The sequence below is a fragment of the Homalodisca vitripennis genome, chromosome 1 (genome assembly GCF_021130785.1).
Source record: "Homalodisca vitripennis isolate AUS2020 chromosome 1, UT_GWSS_2.1, whole genome shotgun sequence".
NCBI classification, from domain to species: Eukaryota; Metazoa; Arthropoda; class Insecta; order Hemiptera; family Cicadellidae; genus Homalodisca; species Homalodisca vitripennis.
This window is the reverse complement of record NC_060207.1, coordinates 107,401,784-107,411,838: the sequence shown is the minus strand read 5'-3', so window position 1 is coordinate 107,411,838 and position 10,055 is coordinate 107,401,784.

The window sequence follows — 10,055 nt, the reverse complement described above, 5'->3', positions numbered from 1 at the left end:
GCCACTTTAAGAGTGTGTATGGTGATCTAACAATATACATTGTTAGCATATTTTAAGATATTTACAATATTTCCAGTTATTTACATGTCCGACGTTTAGTTTGAAGTTAAGAAAAGTATGATCTGAGAAAAAAATATCATTTTATATTTTTATATTAAATTTCTTTAAAAAATATTTCAATATCAATACCTAAAATAAAAATCGGTTACAAATGATGATATAGATACTGTTCTGTTAAATTTTGAAAAGGGCAAAAATACCTAAGTCTACCAAAGTCAGTTGGAAAATAAAATTTATATTTTTTAAGGTATATGTTTTAGCTCCTTTATAAATATGCTTGCGTTTTTATGTTAAATTTCTTTAAAAAAAGTGTTGATGTTAATTTCAACATCAATACCTAAAATAAATATCAGGTCTTGATGATACAGATATTGTCCTGCTAAGTTTAAAAAGAGCAAAAACGCCTACCAGAATCAGTAAAAAAATAAAATTTATTTAAATTTATATTTTTTTATTTTAGCTCCATTCTAGAAAAGGTCAAACATTATTGTACAACAATCACAAATTTTACCTGTAATTATATATTACTGAAATTCTTAAATTTAATTTGAGTGCATATTGTATTTTTGTCTCTTTTATATTGTTACATACATTATATAAAGTCTTTATCACACAATATTATCTAAATAAATTTTTAAAATACTATATAACTTTTTATTGTATGAGTTATATTTGTATTTTAATAGTTATAAGACACATTTCTTATGCATTTAAGTAATTTTCTTAACAAGTTTTATAAGTTTTTAAAATATCTCATTAAAATACTCTTATGATAAAAAAAGTATACATGTTGTGAATTTTGTGTGGTTTTTTTAAATTTTAAATATAATTCAATGGCATGTTGTCTGTATAGATTACAAAATAAAAATATCAGGTATTTTTGTAGATCGTATTAAATTTAGGACATATATTATTTAAGTTTGGTTTTATGTAGAATTGAAATGTAATCTATGGGAGTCCAAGTGACATCCTGACTTATATAATGCAGAATTCTCTATTAGAATGGCAGTGACAAAATATAATCTCTAATATATAATGGGTAAAAATTTGTGCTATTTTTTCTTTTGTTAATGTACATACATCACTGGTTTTTAACACTAGTACTTGTTTCGTAAGTAACAGTAATGGTATAGACCTGGGGCAGAATTTCTTCATGCTGAGAATAATTTTTCTAAGTATTGGTGTGATCAAGAACTGACATGTACTGATGACTTTGATGTTTTTAAAATATTGTCAAATGTCTAAATGTTTTTACTAAGTAGTTCTTATTTTTAAACATTGGCTTACTTTTATGATTGCATATTTTTAGCTGTACAATTGAAAAAATAAGTAAAATGTAATGGTTTTATTGTGTATACACTTCATATATAAATAAACAAATGTTTGCTAACTTAGGTCATACATAGTTCCCAAGAAATACAGTTTTGTTTAAAGTTTTCAATTTTATTTTTTATACACTATTGAAATATAATTTTTATGTATTTAGTCCCATTATTAGTGTGTGATATGTTGAAAATGCCTTTTTAAAGACATATTTTAAAAATATACTGTAATTGATTAACTTTAAACTAATTATCTTAAATACTTGTAAATGTTTATAGAACATTAGTGTTAATATTTTATTTTACTATGTGTAGGCGAACAGTGAATACGAGAAGATGAAGCAATGTTTCTGTAAAACAAAATTCTGTATGTCCAGTTAAATAAATTTTTAATTATATAAGTACAGAAAAAACTAAACATGAATACAGATACATTTGACAACTTATTATGTTGGTATTTCACAAATTAAACATACTCAGAACAACAAATTAAACATACTCAGAACAATTATATTACTTATTGTATTTTAATTTACAAGGATTTGTAGTTATTTTTATAAGGTAGGCATTACTTATTTTTAAATATTATGTATTTAGACAATTATGAATGAGTATGTCTTTAACAATAAAAAAAGTAAAAACATTTTAATCCCAAATAGCTATTGGTGCTGGCTGATTTTAAAATACCTTGAGTTGGCAGTCAAAAGATTCTTAGCTTTGAACATATAACAATGACAAATGTCTGAAATCCTTTCATCCTTTTAGTCGAATGATGCTGTCAGCTTACTGCATGGTTAGAGAAGATGCTGAGGGGGAAAGGCCGGAAGACGATATAAACTGAAACTAACTTTGGTTTGGTTATAATGTACACAACCAAGAGTAGCCCAGTATGTTTGATCTTGAGTTGCTGCTACTGCCAGTAACACTTCCACTACATTTACATTCTATTTTCTGTACATTAATGGTAATGTTTTAATTTAAGGCATATAATCTGTGTCTGTGATTATCTATTATAAATTACCCAGCACTCTATTAACAGTTGATCTAAAAAAAACAGACCTAATAAACAATTTAAAATTCTACATTTTTTTCTCAGTTTTATTGTACTGTATTTGTGGAAACGTATTTCATGTTTATAAATTTCCATAATTCCTATATTTATAATCTGTAATTTCTACAAATATAAATATTTAGGCTATGCAGTATTTTTGTACTGAGGGGAAAATTTTAAAAATCATTATAAGAGTAAATATAGGTTTGTAAAGAATTTAGAAAATTAAAAACGTAAATTTGTTGGACAACATGTGAAACCTTTGACAATGGAGGTTCCGTGGACCTTCTCTCTCTCTCTCTCTCTCTATAAAAAATGTTGTTTCATCTTAATGTTGTTATTACGGTAAGCCAATGCTCTTATGTTATTGTTGAATTAACCATGTTATAAGTACAATAAGTTAAAAGTTACCTTAATCCACATGTTATGTTTACTACCTTTGTTTCTTATTTTATTAGTTTAATACCATTTAGCATCATTTACCCTATTATTATCATTATGTGTGTTATAAATGTTTTATTCATTGGTGTTATCATATATTTATACACATAGGTGTTTGGTAATTTAAAGTTATGTGTAGTGATGGTTTAAACTTTATCCCAGTCTTTCTCTCTTAATGTGTTACAATAGTTAGGTAAGTGACTCAGTTAGTTTTAAAATTATATATTTAAAAACACAATACATTAAATTAATTATTGGTAAATATTTGCTTAAATACATTGTGTTTCTACAGTGTTTTGAAGTATTATAGTATCGAGAAACTGTGATCTATTCAAAAGTATTCACGTGTTCAAATTTAAACAATTTTTATAATCATATTAAAAACAACTGATATTTTACAGAGAACATATTGATGCCACTATTCTACAACATTGGCATTGTTGTGCCTGATTATCAGTATTACCAACAAGTGTGGCCTGATTATCAGTCCTATTATCCGAGTGTTGGTCACCATATTGTAGATTAACCGTGGTAGCTGAACAAACAAAAATTAATTAAGAATTTATAAACAAAGAATGGGACATTATATTACTAACAGACTTTAAAATGGCACCATTATTACAATTATAAAAGGTGGCATTTATAGTTCTTCTCCTTCCTTTAACTATTGGTGCCTTTGATTGCTTACTACCAGTTCTATACTTCAATTGAAATTTATTTTTTAAGAAAAGCTTGTCTGTCAAAATAAAAGTTCTATCATACTTTCCAACCAAGGTAGTAAATAAGGAAGTATGGGTTTGTATTAATCTCGTTCCTTAGAACATTGTACTGTTGTCATTTAATAATATTTATTTTCATTACAACTCCAAATTAATTGGAAGCAAAATGTTCAATCTCATAACATTACAATTATCTTTGACAAAGTAACTCAGTTATTGAGTAATTTAGTTGGGTTTCAGAGGTGGCTTGAGCCATATTTCCATGCATTTTCTCATAGATCAATCTTGGTTATGTCGTCTGCAGCCAACATTTCCTTGATCAAGTCAAGTGATCAGGAGTTGACTATATCTCACTCTCAGTTACTCCCATTCATCATCTCTCATTGTATTAAACTGGCGCAATAAATCATCACCAAATAAAAAAATTCAATATCCCATTTTCTATCTATAATCTGTGGTAAAGATAGTATAGTACCTGGAAAATGAGGAATTGAAGCAGAAAACTTGTATTAAGCAAAGTAGTTAGGACTATGCAGCAAATGTAAATTTAAAATATGTTAAATTAATTATTTTATTTTTAACATACAACCAAAAATATTTGTTACATTCATTTTTAACAACGAATTTATTTAAAAGAATAACATGATTGTTACAGGTATATAACTGTTATAATTGTGTAATATAAAACACAGCATTTCATGATCTGAAGACCAATCTTTTCTTTATCTATGTGTATAAACCTTGGACATTGAGTTGTGTTAAAAGTACAGTAAAGCATATAAACTAACTTTTTTTAAACGTGATGGTACAGAATCATCAAACAGGCATGTTAATAATAACTGTGAGAGAATGAAATTCTATTGTTTATAATGAGGGGTACCGTTAATATCAAGGATATTAAGAATACAGTTTCTAGCTGTACTGCACTGTAAAAAATACTTAATTAAACAAAATTAAATGCAAGGGTAAACTTACGAGTTGACTCAATCCATTTATATAAGTCATTGGTTCTGGCAACAGTGAGGGCGTGTAGATAGCTACGACCTTGGCCTGTAAGGGTTTAATGTCATAAATGTTTCAAACAATAGTACAGCTATAACAACGATGAAGTAAGTATTACAATATGTACTCTTGTATGTGTAATAGACATTCCCAAATTACCAACTAAGAGTACATTTTAATGAAATAGTATTAAACTAATTTATCATAGAAAAACAATTATGTCAAAAAAAACTTATAGCCCTAATCAAACATAAGCAGTCAAAATTACGGAACAGTAATACTGTGCTTAAAATTCAAAACACATAATTTTAAAACCCACTAACTTTATAGTGTTTTTTTGTTTTTTTTTTTTTAAAGTAATAAATGCTTAATGTTATATCTGAAAGTGTTGGAATACTGTATATTGATTGATTCGTTAAGATAATTTATTACAAAATTTCCTCCCCATGTAGGATGATGTCTTTCCACTTTCAGATGGTGTCTGGGCTATTGAAAATTATTTTATAGACATTTAGACAGTTTTTATCACAAAGGTTGTCATAATTGGACTGTACAGTTAATAGGGTTTTTAAAATTACTAGACCTTGTTCAATCAAAATTTTAAGTTCATTAAAAATAGGCTTACAAGTCATTCCAAGATAAAATTGTGGTTATTCCTACACTTTTTTTATGAATTTCAAAAATGTGTCTATATATAATGGAAATCCACTGAAATCAATGTCATATTAGAGAATTGAACATAAATCACTTACTGTAGAGATGTAATGAAAGTGTTAAACTTATATGAGTATTTAGTCTACACCTCTTTTGGAGGCAGTCAAATGTTTAAATATAATGTTAGACATTTAACACTAAACAACTGTACAAAGTTTTGTTCTAGTTTTTTCTTTCCTAATGCACCTTTGCAAAGAAAATTTCATATTGAACATCTCAAAACCTCTGCCTCTAGCAAATATCTGTGGCAATTATATTATTTTTTTAATAGCAAGTTTCGTTACTTACTAATGTGTTTTCTTTGGTGATGAAATAATTTAGTACATCTTATCCATTGTTCTTTGCAGTAATAATTCTTATTTTTACTAAATTCACAGTGTAAAATTAATATTACTTAACCTATGAGAAGTTTCACTGATAATGTTAAGAGATCTAGATATGTAAAACTAATTGAGTTAAGAAACAAAACATTTACAGATAGAATTAAAAATATTTTTCACGTATTAGTTCTATACACCTACATATTTTTGCCAAAGCATGCTCAATGTATATTTGTATTCCACACTTACACACACTCATCAAATCATATATTTTTCTATGCCTAATATGATGTAAATTCCTAAAATAGGAAACTAATTTTAAAATTGAAGGAAGTAACAATGATAATTAAAGTTTTGTTGAACATAACAGTTAGTGCAATATTAAGAAAAGAAATAGCTGTTAGTTGGTTTTGCCAGTAGATAAAGTATAGTGGCTAGTCTGTGTGCTAGTTTAAAAATTATTCTTTGTTCAATGTATGGTATACCCTCAGTTTTCAGTAGTGCAGTTTACTAGTATTGCCTTGGTTCCTCAAAACCATACACCAGTGTTGTTACATTTCCTACCAAGATAATCTGAGGTAAATATTTTAATTAAAGTAATTAATTATACTGAACTTATTTTAAAAAACATAGATGATAAACATGTTAATTGTTGTTAGTGAAAATCTTTTTTTTTATACAATCATTTATGCTTTTATGATGAATGCCCCATATAAAGTTAGTGAAAGGTTAACTCCAACAATGGTAAAGTTACATATAACTTCAAAGGCTCATTTATATGAAAAAATAAAATTTGGCTAACCCTACCAAATATAATATATATATTACAATATTTTGAGCTTTGCAAATAAAGTTAGTTTCAACTTTACCCACAGCTTCACAGTCTGTAGGCTTTGTCTGTGTATAAGCACATCTGGTTCAAGTGAATTATATTTACAACACTTATGGTGAGTTTGTCTTGTTGCCACAATCAAGAAAATCCATATAAAATTTATGGAATTTATGTAATAGTAATGTACTTACTGGATAAATAATTTGTGTTCAAATGTACAGTTAAATATTTATTTTTCTCACTCTGCTCAACAAAGGATACAGAAAATATAAAATAATAAATGTTGTCATTATCAAGTGAACTCTATACTCTATAAATGTAATTAAATGAAAATAGTCGTTAAATTAATTAAACATATGGTTTTACTGTCATAAAACAATGTTTACACAAAACAGTTGATTAAATTTTACAGACTCTTTCAATTAATAATATTAGTTTGCTCTAATACCATTTTAGAGACCTAGGTGGTATTTTTCGCAACTTTAGAGGCAAATGGGAGGTAGCTCGGAGGGATTTTTGAAAAAAATAATAGGCTTATATGTTATCAGGGATTCTAAGAAAGTCTATGTAAAATTTTAGTACAATTGTTCTAGTAGCTTTTAAGTGATTGAGAGTAACACACACATATAAATACACAGACAAGCTCCATTGGATCTTTATGTAATAGTACAGATATGTAATCCATGCGTATTCAACATTTAAAATTTTGAGCCCTGGAAGAATTTATTAACTATAGTGTGGTTGATATTATAAATCAAGTAAATAATCAGGTTTTCATTAAATGCCATTATTACAGAAGTATATACTTACATACCAGCAGTAGTTTTTACTGATTTAAATGAAATTATAAATTAAATTTCAGACATGCCATGTGGTGATTTTTTTTAAATATTCAAACCAAGTGAATTGGTTTTCGGTTTTTGAGGAACCAATCATAGTAGTAGTGTTTGTTTTTTAAGAGCTACCGTGTTGGTAGCTCCATCAGTGTAGACTGTAGTCATAGTGGCAACACTGCAATAACTACTTGGCTGCTCCGAGTAGCATGACCACTTGTGATAATATCAGTCCTTAAGGTGGTTCTCCAAAGAAATATTTTCATGTAATCTCTCTGTACCAATTAAATAAATATTTCCATAGAATTCGGTGTCTTATTTCTCCTAATTATTGATACTACATTACCATCAAGCATTGTTTGAATATGTTGCTATAGATTAATGGGGTTTTATAAATACAGGGTCTACAAAAATTCCAGGGACGGCATTTTATTTTTTGAACTAATGCAGATAAAGTAACAAAACTTAACTCATAAGTACTATAACTAAAAATCTACTTTTTTAAACAAATATAAATTTGTTTCATCATACTAGGGACAGACAGAAGAAAATCTTAAATGTAAGCATAGTTTGATATGCACATCAAATTAATGGTCTTTATTAGTAGACTAAAATGCTGCAAACCCGACCTAAAACTGACAACCTAGCCGGAAGTGGCTTGAATTTACAATTGATACTGGTATACATGTCCAAGAAAGTTTAAATATTTTAAAAAAGATTTAACATAGAACCACAAAATCTGGTACAAAGTAACTGAACATAAAAATCTAATTTAGCACATATTCAGTGACTCGCTACTTCTTCAGGGGTACAGCCCACAAGGAGTCAGAAGAAAATCTTAAATGTAAGCATAGGTTGATGTGCACATCAAATTAATGGTCTTTATTAGTAGACTAAGATGCTGCAAACCCGACCTAAAACTGACAATTTACTTAATAATTGCAGATTGGGTAATTCTAAGCAATATATGGGTCAACCTCGATTTTTCTCATATTACAATATAATGTTCCAATAGTCAATTAGAAAAGGAAATGACTAGAATTTCTTGCCGGAAAGCAGTTATAGGGAGCAGGCAACTCATATTACAATATAATGTTCCAATAGTCAATTAGAAAAGGAAATGACTAGAATTTCTTGCTGGAAAGCAGTTATAGGGAGCAGGCAACCGCGAGAATTACCTATTAGTGATCAGGGGCACTGACGTGATCTGGGCTTCAAATTTGGAACTACTCGAGTTAATTTTTTTTCTAAAAGAGCAAGCAGCGGGCAAGCATCGTGCGTGATCTTCGTCAATACTGAATTGATTCAGGCCAAAGGAATGACACAGATTCCTTTACCAGATTTTTACGGAGATTTTGTATTGGGCGGATTATATTGGTTTACTTTGCTTTCCAGCATGTAATTATGTGTTTAAAATTGTTTTACATACATTACCTACATTATATTGTAATATGTAATAACAATTTATCAGACATTTTTAATAAAAAAAAGGATCACGCACGATGCCTGCCCGCTACGCAGCGCTTCGCGCTGCTTGCTCTTTTAGAAAAAAAATTAACTCGAGTAGTTCCAAATTTGAAGCCCAGATCGCGTCAGTGCCCCTGATCACTAATAGGTAACTCTAAGCATTATATGACCGTCTGGCGGTTGCCTGCTCCCTATAACTGCTTTCCGGCAACAAATTCTAGTCATTTATTTTTCTAATTGACCTAAATTAGCGGGCAAGCATCGTGCGTGATCTTCGTCTATACTGAATTGATTCAGGCCAAAGGAATGACACAGATTCCTTTACCAGATTTTTACGGAGATTTTGTATTGGGCGGATTATATTGGTTTACTTTGCTTTCCAGCATGTAATTATGTGTTTAAAATTGTTTTACATACATTACCTACATTATATTGTAATATGTAATAACAATTTATCAGAAATTTTTAATAAAAAAAAGGATCACGCACGATGCCTGCCCGCTGCGCAGCGCTTCGCGCTGCTTGCTCTTTTAGAAAAAAAATTAACTCGAGTAGTTCCAAATTTGAAGCCCAGATCACGTCAGTGCCCCTGATCACTAATAGGTAACTCTAAGCAATATATGACCGTCTGGCGGTTGCCTGCTCCCTATAACTGCTTTCCGGCAAGAAATTCTAGTCATTTCCTTTTCTAATTGACTATTGGAACATTATATTGTAATATGAGAAAAAATCGAGGTTGACCCACATATTGCTTAGAATTACCGCAGATTCAAGCCCTATTTAAGAAACACTTTAAAGCCCGTATTTTTTTTGTCATAGAATTATGGAAGATGTCTCATTTTTAAACATATTATATGCATCCAAACGCTTTTCAGTCTTTTTCATAAAGTAAAAACTTTTTGCAAATTTTAAAATTTAGTAATAAAATATTTGGGTGTTTTATTAGTAAACAATAACAATATTGATAAAGTTGAAAAGCCTTTGATTTTGTATTAATAAAATCTTTAAAGTGAGACATCTACTATACTTATACAACCAAAAATAAAGGCACAAAACTGTTTAAAAATTGAGATTCAGATTGTTATTATGGGGTAAGATGTAAGTAAGATGGCCATCAGTACAGTCTTAGAATTCGTAAAATAGTGAACAGTAAAATCCTTCCCAAAAAAGGGTTATTAGCCATCTAATAATTATATATCAATAGTTGTATATAAATCATTGATAAATAATTATATAAATAAATATAATAATAATTATATAATAAATATAAATCATTACAATAGTTTTGTTCAGT